The sequence below is a fragment of the Papaver somniferum genome, unplaced genomic scaffold (assembly GCF_003573695.1).
Source record: "Papaver somniferum cultivar HN1 unplaced genomic scaffold, ASM357369v1 unplaced-scaffold_3, whole genome shotgun sequence".
In the NCBI taxonomy this organism is placed as follows: Eukaryota; Viridiplantae; Streptophyta; class Magnoliopsida; order Ranunculales; family Papaveraceae; genus Papaver; species Papaver somniferum.
Genome location: NW_020641039.1, coordinates 2,393,308 through 2,403,883, shown reverse-complemented (window position 1 = coordinate 2,403,883; position 10,576 = coordinate 2,393,308). Strand labels below are relative to the sequence as shown.

General features: G+C 35.2%; 1 long non-coding RNA gene across 1 annotated transcript; it reads left to right on the top strand.

Annotated features, from left to right (window-relative positions):
* The first annotated feature begins 3,141 nt into the window (after nucleotides 1-3,141).
* LOC113341538 lies at nucleotides 3,142-4,315 on the top strand. Its single transcript, XR_003355975.1, has 3 exons — nucleotides 3,142-3,255; nucleotides 3,547-3,588; nucleotides 3,763-4,315. It is a non-coding gene; the product is annotated as an uncharacterized LOC113341538 (long non-coding RNA).
* Nucleotides 4,316-10,576: the final 6,261 nt, after the last annotated feature.

Sequence of the window (10,576 nt, the reverse complement as noted above, 5' to 3'; positions counted from 1 at the left end):
TGGGATAAATACCGTATCACTTCTTTCCTAACCCATTTTCGGTTTCTTTTATCCCCTACTCTTAAAATAACACAAGTACACTCAACGCAATTACTCTAGAGGGGATATTTTCAGCTCACATCCGTGGAATTCAACGTGTCATGACTAAAGGCAACTGGTTTCCCATCAAATCTACCAAGTAAAGGATCCTTACGTTAGCCCTTGTTTATAATTCAAAAGAATTTATAACTTTTTGATAAAGAAGAAAAATAGCAGGGAGAGATAGCTATCAGGCAAAATTCTAGAGTTAAAAAGTTAAAAAGAACTTGCTTTCTAGCCCTTTATAATTCAAGACCAACTTCCAATAAATTTGTTCAAATATTACCAAACTAATGAAAACCCTCCTAATCTAAATGGTTTGCCATTAAATCCTAAAGTGTTCTAACATGTTGTGTTAAAGTTCTAAGCAAAAACAAAGAAGTTAAGATTTCCACAGATACTCCAAATTTTAGTATGAACTACAGCTTTTTGTAAATAAAGGATCTTCCTTTTACTTTGCACAAATAATTAGTTCCAAATCTTGAAAACCGTTGTATATAATATCTTTAATCTTGTATAAGTGGATATTAAAGCCAGAACACTTCCATTCATCTGTACTATCAAATGGCGACACCTGTAATACACCGATGACAATTTTCTTAGATTTTGGTTGTCCTACGAGGCAGTGAAGCGAAGGTTGTTGGGAAGACAGTACAAAGGTATTATCAATCACCAAGTATGGAAAATATTCAGTTACACATAGATTTTGGTTGAATCAAATTATCATACTACTAGCAGAGGAAAGATTTGGTCTAGCATTTCGTGGTGCAAACAGCTTTAGTACTGCTTGACATATATGTTATATCCGTTATGATTTCGGACTTAAGATAGATATGAACTGCTTGGTTTCAAAGCACGTACCTCTTTTTCTTTTCGTTTTTATTCCCAAAACTTAGTAATTGCCAGGATATATATACACGTTTTCAGTCAGAATAGCAAAGAAAAACAAGAATTTTATGCTTTGGAACACAGCACTAGTTTGGCTTTAAACCATACCGGCCAAAAGTGGTGGATAAGAAGAAATCTACAAATATATTAGCTTCAGAAAATAAAGATCGCATAATATAAAGATCGCATAATATATAATTGGCGGATTAAAAGAAAGCACAGTACTAACCCAACTACAACCAGTACACAATAGAACATTAATAAATCCACCACTCGAAATGTCTTGCTTTTCAGTTCTCGTTCTCCTTTAAATAGCTCGTTCCATCCCTTCCCATTACCAATAGTCATATCACTCTTCAAGAAGAAAACACTCTTCGTATTTTCTTCTTTTTTGTCCAAAGATCAAAACTATCAATAATGGAGTCAAAACCAAGCACAAGAATAGTAGCAAAAAGAGTATGGAACTTGGTAAAAATAGTTTTCTTCATGATAAGGAAAGGAATTTCCAAAAACAACAAATTCTTCATGGTTCATCTTCAAAACATCATGTCTAAACGTGGAAAAATTGCAAGTGAAGTTATCGAAAACATGATGTTCCATCATCAAAACGGTAACAAAGCTTCACAAGTTTCCTCCTACAAAGTCCCCAGACATTACGAATTAAGTTGTGGTAACAGCCCAGCTGTCTACATGAGCAACAAAACAGTAAACAAAAGAACCGTGGCGGTAAATTTTCTCTTTCGGAAGAAGATATGACCACGGTTAATGCTGTGCAAAAACTATTAGAAATGTTAAATAACGAAGTAATGACGGAAAATGGCGGCTCAATGATACTTTCACCTCATTTACCTGGATTCGGGTTTGGACGTCACTCCAACGGTGAGACATTTGCGAATTACGGATTCTCCATTTCCCTTAAAAGATCATGTTGCTGATGAAGAGGAGTGTCAAGTGGATGAAGATGAGGAAGAATTCATTGAAAACTTTTATGCTCAATTAAGGTTGCAGAAAAGTAAACGTTCCCGAGAAGATTCATCAAGGTGAAATCAAGAATTGTTGGTTAGAAGTTAACGTCATTAATTTACTAGAGTAGACGAGATCCATGGAAACCTCTCAACCCTGGCTCTAATTCCACGTACACTTAAAGTAGCGGAAGCATATAAATTTTACAATTTAGAATTTAAGAGAAAGTCAGGGAACTTCTAATAACTGGTTTCCAAATCTTGTAACATGATATATCAATTATTTTTATTTTATTTTATTTCATTTGACGACAAAGAAGTTTATTGATCGAGAAAATTAGAGGTACCCAGAATTTATATCACCCAAGTAAGTCCCAAATTTAGAGTTGAGATTGGGTCTTGTTGTTGGGGCCGCAATAGTGGGGCTAGTTCGGCTTGTTAGGTTTGTTCAGGAGAGCGGGTCTAGCTGTGTCGTATTAAAAAGAAAAAAGTCTTATTATAAGAGCAAGTCTTATGGTGGAATCCAACTTATTCCAAGTGTGGAAAAATCATGGAATGTCAAGTCTAATGACTTCCAAGTTGGAGGTTCTGCCGTTTCGTGGAAGGGTTCGTGGAATCCATCTGAACGCCAATAAGAATATCGTTAAACGCTATTAAGAATAGCGTTTTTTTTGTCCGTAGATTTAGGATGAGTTGCTGAAATCTAACGGCTGAAAAAAAACGTTATTCTTAATAGCGTTCTTTTAGCGCTATTAAGAATAACGTTTTCACTATTCCACCACTACACTTGCACTTCCATCCACGGTTCCAAATGTGAGGTGGCGTGGAAGATGGAAGATGGAGCTCTTCCACCATCAGACTTGCTCTAATAAAAAAAAGGCCCCCTTTGGGCGGTTTTGGTGTAGCATGGCGGAATATCTAAACTGACCCTTAAATAATTATAGCATGCGGAGGTATGAGATGTATTAATAATTAACAAGGAAGGTTATATCTGTCAAAAAGGCAACCACATGATCCGTGTTCGAACCTTACAGAATCCAATTTCGCACATTTCTTTTTTCTTCTTCGTTTCCAACTTCTCCTCTTCGTTCATTGTTTATTGTTTATCTCTGTAGAATGTAATGGAAAAATTCTGAAGAGGCGATACTGAGAGAAATGGTGATTCGTAATCAAAGAATCTCCATCAATTTTTCTTATTACCCTATTTATTCTCTGCCACTCGAAAAAAAAACCCTAGGTTTTAAATTTTGGGTTTCTCGAAAACCAAGATGAAGTGAGAGGCATGAATATTGATTCAAAACTCAACAATGCCTCTGATTTTTTGAAGGTATTATTTTGATTATGAATCCCCCAATTTATTATATTCTTTGTATGTGAAATTAGGGTTTACGGTTTCATATAATTTTCCCAATTTGATAAACCAATCTCATCATCAAGTCACTTCCCTGTAAAAAGATTAGGTGTTTTTGTGTGGGTTGTGTTATTTATTCAGTAATGGTCTTCTTTGATGTTTTGTTTTGTGTACTCCAGAAAATTTTGATTTCTGCCGTGTTTTAGTTGATGTATTCATTGAGTGTTTCTGAAATTCTGATTAACTATTTGAACTTATTGGTTGCAGAGAGAATTCAAAGTACCACAGTTATCAGATTTGGGTGTTGAGGTAACCCGTCATTTTGTTCCTTTTGCCTTTTGCAATATGTGAAATTCCCATGAAGATTTCTTGGTTGTTTACTGAGTTTTCATGAATCGCTTCTGTTTTTACTCAGTTTGCTTGAGTTGTTTGCATTTCCATTCCTGATAAATAAGAATTTTATTGCGATCACCTTTGCAACAGATAACCAGGTGAACCAAAGTAGAAATGAAAGCTGTTTTTTTACTTTTTCAAGTTGTGGTGCTCTTATATGAATTTTCGCTGCGTTAGTTGGTGATTTGGATTGTAGCATCCCTCACCCTCCTTAGGCCTCCTATTCGGAACAATGTTTCACATGGCGCACCATAGCAGCACAAATCGTCATTTTGCCTCCGTTCAGTGAATTTCTGAGTTTGGTTGTGGTGCCATATGTAGAGTGAATGTAAATGCTAAAGTAAGTAGGTATACCCTGTCCAGTGAATTTCTTAATTTTGCCTCCGTTCCCAACTGTCTACTTTTTGGACTCCCACACTCAAAGAATAAGGGCAAGTGGGTTATCTAAGTTGAAAAGAGCAAAATCTTCCAGAAGTTAAGAGAGATACCATTATTTTTCAGCTACCTACTTTTCTTTGGTTCACAATTGCTTACAGAGTGTTATTTTGTAGATTCAAATGAAATTTTGATGTATATGATGTGGTACCAATAAATAGTACTGATCAATTATGTGAATTGATAGTTAGAAATGTCGACCCTCTTATACTCCTGATCAACATTAATGTTACATTAAACTCTCACGATCTACGAAACCCCAGCCAGAACCCTATATTCAATTGATTTATTGAAATTTCTGTTTATTTTATCTGGTGGACATTTTAGGATGATCAATGAGAAACGTTGCACTGATGAAGAAGCACTAAATTATTTCAAAGAAGATCCTTCTTTGTTTGATATGGTAAAGCTATTTGCCAACCATTTTTTTTGTGGTTGTTTAGAGAAAATGTTACATTGGCCTGATACGCCAGTTAATGTTATTATCAAATGGCTTAAAGAACGCCAGTTAACTGCTTGAACCTTACTACTAATTACAAGCACAAGGTTTTTGGTTTGTCAAGGATAATAGGTTCCAACCGGCACGTGATGTTTTGATTTTCATCCTTTTACCTGTTCAACTTCTTAAAACTTCTTAATAAATATCGTGTTAGGCGAAGAAGAAAGGATGAAAGTTGTGGAGTTTGGGATGAAAATTTGTGTTCAGACTTTTAGTTTAAAGAGATATTTTGGACTAAAAATCCGTTGAAGTGAGAATGATCTTGGACCATCAGATGGAGAGACCCGTTGATGGTCTAGCGGTTCAAATATGAGCAACCAATGATTTGGCGCTCTGCCTGCCTTCGTTGGATCACCAACGGATCACTCTGATCTAACGCTGTATTATCAACAATAATTTGAAATTGTAAAGGGCTGATTTTTCCAAACATGTATAATAGAGTTTCATTTCTCCAACATCAAACACACCTAAATCTTCTAATTTTCCTCATCTATTTCCTTGTTTCATCTATTTCAATTATTTCCTTTGTCTTACAAAAAAATGGCAAAATTCACAAGGTCTGAAGATGTGGCATTTATCAATGCTTACGTATCGGTTATATGTGGTCTAATTGTAAGGAAGGATCAACAGTGTAAAGATTTTTTGGTCGCGGATTAAAACCGAGTGCAAAGCAACATGGAGGGGTGACCCTGTGAGAACCAAGAAGTCTTTGCAGACAAGAGTTAGAAATTTAAAAACGAAATTAAGAGATATGTTTCTCATGTAAGAGGTTATTTTAGGAACATGCCTAGTGGATTCACACGTGATACCGCGGTGATTTATTTTACTTCGTACAATTCAAAAAAAAATTATAAATTTTCAGGACATTAATGACTTTTTTATTTTGTTGCAACGGTACTCCAAAGGTTAGTTGGATTACAAAGTGGACCCAATTTATGGAAAAACATGGAGACATGACGAGGTGTTCTAAATTTTGAAGCTATACTTTGAGGAATTCAAACCGGAGATTTATGATCGTGAAACATCAACAAAATCAAGCCAACTAATTAACGATAATGACGATGATAATGTTACAATGTATGATGATTCACACACAACCCCTGGTGAATCTTCAGGCGGGTCACGAAGGAAAACGTTTTGTGACGACAAATATGGGAGAGGTCAAGGCAGAGAGCAAGCTAAACGAAATAGATGTGAGGCCAACATGCAAAATGAAGGATTGGAAAAGGTATTAATATTTCTCCAAAAAGAAAATGAACAAAGGTTCCAATGGCAAAAAGAAGAAGCTCAACAAAGGCATGCCACCCAAAACGAAGACGATGCACATCTGAGAATGTTGGGGATAGGTACTAATTAACATATTTGCAAGTATCAAACAACGAGAAACCGACTTGAAGAAACTTGATGTTGATGTGTGAGAATGTTGGGGATAGGTACTAATTAACATATTTGCAAGTATCAAACAACGGAAACCGACTTGAAGAAACTTGATGTTGATGTGAATTCGTTGTCCGAGAACGAGAAGGCTGTTGTGATAGGAGTGGAAAATGATATTATGATTCGTCTGGGACATGCTCACCGCCATACAATGGATCACGTGTTATTTACGTGTTAGTAGTGTTAAGTTAATGTGTGTAATTTAAGTTGTTTGCGTCTAGAGTTAGATTTAATTTTTAAAGTTATTGTAATTTTAGTAGTTTTCATCTGAGAGTTAGATTTACTTTTTTTAAGCTATTGTAATTTTAGTTGTTTGCATCTTAGAATCTAGAGTTAGGTTTACTTTTTAAATTGTTGTACCGTTATGTAATTAATGTTATTTTCAATTCGAATAGTTTTTAAATTATTGGACCCTTATTTATCACTGACATAAAGCGATGAATATGATATATCAAGGCAGTGATACGTCTTCTTTAAGGTCGAGTTTTCAAAACAACAGTTGCATAACTATTAGGACCACGTACATCAGTGATGCTTCTTTTCTTTTTGAATTTCGGAAAAAAAGAGACATACACGTAAATCGAGTAACTTCCCATCCAAATCTTCTATAAAACCGAGTCCTCTCAACCAAGATAACACAATCAAATTCTCAACATCTTCTTTATTTTTCAAAACTTTTTTTTTTATTAGTTTTGCGGATACGGTGTTCACTATAGAGGAAGATACATCCATAATTAGAAATTGGCTAAATGTTTTCATGAACAAAATGTCAAAGAAGTTGGAATTTTTTCTACAGAATTATGGGATGAGGTTTTTCAACAATTATCAGCTACCTACATGAATCCCAACCAAAGAACTAAGAGTTCTATATGATAAAGGGTTCAATCAATAAAGCGACGAGTGAAACTATATGTTAGTATGACCGTTCCACCATGGATAAACCTCTGTTCCGGTCAGGCATACGAAGGTGTTGAAAGTAATTTTCAGTTAAGTACATGTCTTTTAAACAATATTTATATAGAATAATAAGTTTTATAATCCACATTTTATACTAGAAAACATTGCGAAACATCATTATTATGAGGCAACAAGACAAGAATTTCGGTTTCATGAATGTTACTTACTTTTGAATGTCAGCCTTCACGAATAAAATCCGATACAAATAGCTAATCATTATTTCACACGGGAGGGAGACGAAGATTAACGCGGCTGCATCAACATAATTGATTTTGTGGGTATATCTATCTGTATAAACCCTCAAGAGACAACACTCGTCTGTTAGGGTCACTTAATGGTTTAAAGGCTTGTTGCACATGTTAAATGCAACCGCGGTACCTGCGAAAGTGAGTTACATTTGATTTCATGATATGATTTCAGTTTGTGTAACATGTAAAGTCAGATTCTGAAATTAATAAATCATTTAAAATGTATTTTTTGTTGAAAATTATCTAACTGCTTGGCTTTGTTTTCGAAAAAAATGACATCCATAGATGAACTTTTTGGACGTTCTGCTCAAAAAAACAAATACGATCACAAAATTCGCTGGACGTTGTCAGCAAATAATTATTCAAAAAAAATTGTTAGGCGTAGAGTTCAAAAAAATGGTCGTTCCTCAACCTCCTACATATACCCCCCATAATCCAGTTTTACGACATTTATAAATCTTCACATATAGCATACATAACCCAATAGTAATCACTTTACTCAAGCTTTTCTAAAAGATGCCCCCACCTTACATTAATCCTGCTGAGTGTTCATTGGAAGAAGATTTATCTTTGTGTCGTAACTTGGTATTGTACTACCCGAAGAAGGGTGAAGAACGAAGAATGAATGGTTTTCCCAGTCAAAGTCATTGGAGTACCATACAGGAAAACTTCATCACTGAAACTGGTAACCCAAACAACCGTAATGCATCTGACTCATTTTGTCGATTGTATCGTCCCATATTATAGGTTTTTATCGTGTATCGGAAAAAATCCGTACGATTTCTAAAATATCGGTGATACAAGGATTAAACGATAAAAATGCTCGTATCGGCCGGTACAAACCGATATAGGTTCACTGGTACACTGATAATATTGGAAAGGGAAAATTTGGTAGAATAAATTATTTAGATATGAAAATTTGTGAACAGAACTCTTCATCCGAAACAAAATTGTACCTCATATACCCTTGAAACTCAATCTGATGCAGTAAAGAAATTTCCAAAAATTTCATTTTTTTTAACGATGGTGGAATGTAATTGAATTTGTATTGTGGTGCTTTTGATCTTGAGAATTAATGTATCATATGCCACCAAATTTCTTAGATTGCAATATTTATAAATATTTAAAATTCTAGGTCTCAATGATGTATCACCGATAAAAACCGATATAATATTTTGTATAGGTGTATCGGACCCGGCTGATACAATACACGATATTAGCTACTTTGCTCAGGGGTGAAATTAATGATGAAGTTATAACGAGAGCTCTAGAGGAATGGCATATATGGAAAGGTTGAAATTTTTGGTATATGAAGCTCATTTCAACATCCTGAAAGTGATGGATATATTCAATTATTTTGTGAGACCAGTTACTCTACCATATCTTAAACATAGTGTAGGCCAGTCTTCGACAAACCTCGCCCATCGTAGATGATGGATATTCATAGGATGAAATTGATTTTTTGGGTATATTTATCTATAAACCCTGACAAGACAAGACTCGTCTACCAAGGAAGCTTGGTGGTTTAAAGTCTTGTTTCAACGCCAAGTGTAACCGTATTTTCAATGTTAGAGCACTTCTCGGTCAAACTAAACTAAGATCGAAATTAAGAATGACTTGTTAGAGCACTGCTCGGTCGAACTCGCAAGCGTTGCTATCTCAAGCTTGTTTGTCAATGTTAGTGATCAAAACTATAAGTCTTGGTTTCTAGTCTACTTATAGTGATGTCTCGGACTAAGATAGATTGTGTAGTTGAGCATTAGACTTCACGGCGTTCATCATTTGAAGACGAAGAACTACTAAGGAGAGCTTGTGGAACTTCATCAACAAAAGATATGTGGAGACTAAAACTCATTTATCACTTAGAAAGTTTATTTCTACTATATCTCCTATGTTAAGACAAAAGTCGTATTACTATATAGTATTCGATTATACACATTTGAGATTTCGAGATGAGTTTAACTCGCTTGCACATTTCTCGAAATATGTGTCGGTAAGCTTCCGCTTCAACCAAGTTCATCTTATATTCTGACGAAAGTCAAAAGATGATCATGTGAAAATCGCCGAGTAACATCTTACATGGTTTGTGTGATACAATCATTTGGTGTATACTTGGAATGTTTCGTAATGATTATTTCAATAACTTGAAAATTGCTTTGATGCTAATAGTTCGTGAAAACAGCTATTGTCATCCTATAAGAATGTTTCAATGATTTAAATGGAGTTTAGAACACTTAACCATCATTGGATTATGAAAATAGTATGTATTCTTGCATATATGTGATCCATGACCGGAACTATAGTATGCATACCCGTATGCGTACCTGTTAGTTGTGAAATTCCGGGAGCCTAAGTACACATACCCGTACGCGTACTGGCGAAGGGTTTGGGTCCGCGAATTTTTGCTGTGTTTGTAAGTATGCGTACCCGTTTGTGGTGTTCGGTCAACTGACAAGTTCCAAATTCTCCGAGATGTCATTTGAGATGCACGGATTGAAAACCAGTTTGTAAACAAGAGTAAAAGTGATGATTTATTAAACAATACACGAAAATTTATTTCCATTAACAAAACAGTTAACCAAAAAGTGTGGAATACAAGATATGAGACATGAAACCATTTAAACATGACCCACACTTACTAATTAAAATACTCCTTTTTACAAACAACAAATTCAATAAGAAACAACAGTATCACTTTTCACAAACTAAAACAATAGGAAATACAATATCATTTTTCACAACCAACCCAGATACATATGAATATATATGAACTCAAAGTGATGTATTCACTTTGACCCCAAAGCTCAATGAACCAAGATTAAGAAAGCTTACTACCTCAAGCCGACCTCAAACTCTGTGGAAAACAAAACAAAACAAAAGGGTGAGACACAACCCAATAGAGAGTTAACGATACGATAACACGTGTTTAAACAATACCCAAATACAAATAGCGATAAGATATCGAATCGATTAAAGCATAAACAATGAGTTAAGTTGTTGAGCACATCCATATCGAAGTATCAAAGGCCTTACAAAGCCAATACACAATCGAAATCATTTAAACCCAGTGAGTTCGCAATAATCTACTGTGAGGGTCTGAATAACCATCTGTCGAGGTTTATCAGAAAACCACCCTATCGTCCCGGACGATCTTCCGCAAGTCACCATTAATATGGATTGCCCCTTGTGGGCCCGACAAACTCATCATCAGTGTTCACAATCAAAAGGATGCTCAACGCTCACAAACATCGTTAAATACGAGTATTGAACAACTCATCAACAAGTTTTTATTCATAAACCATGAAGACAACTTACCTTAGCCTTTGCG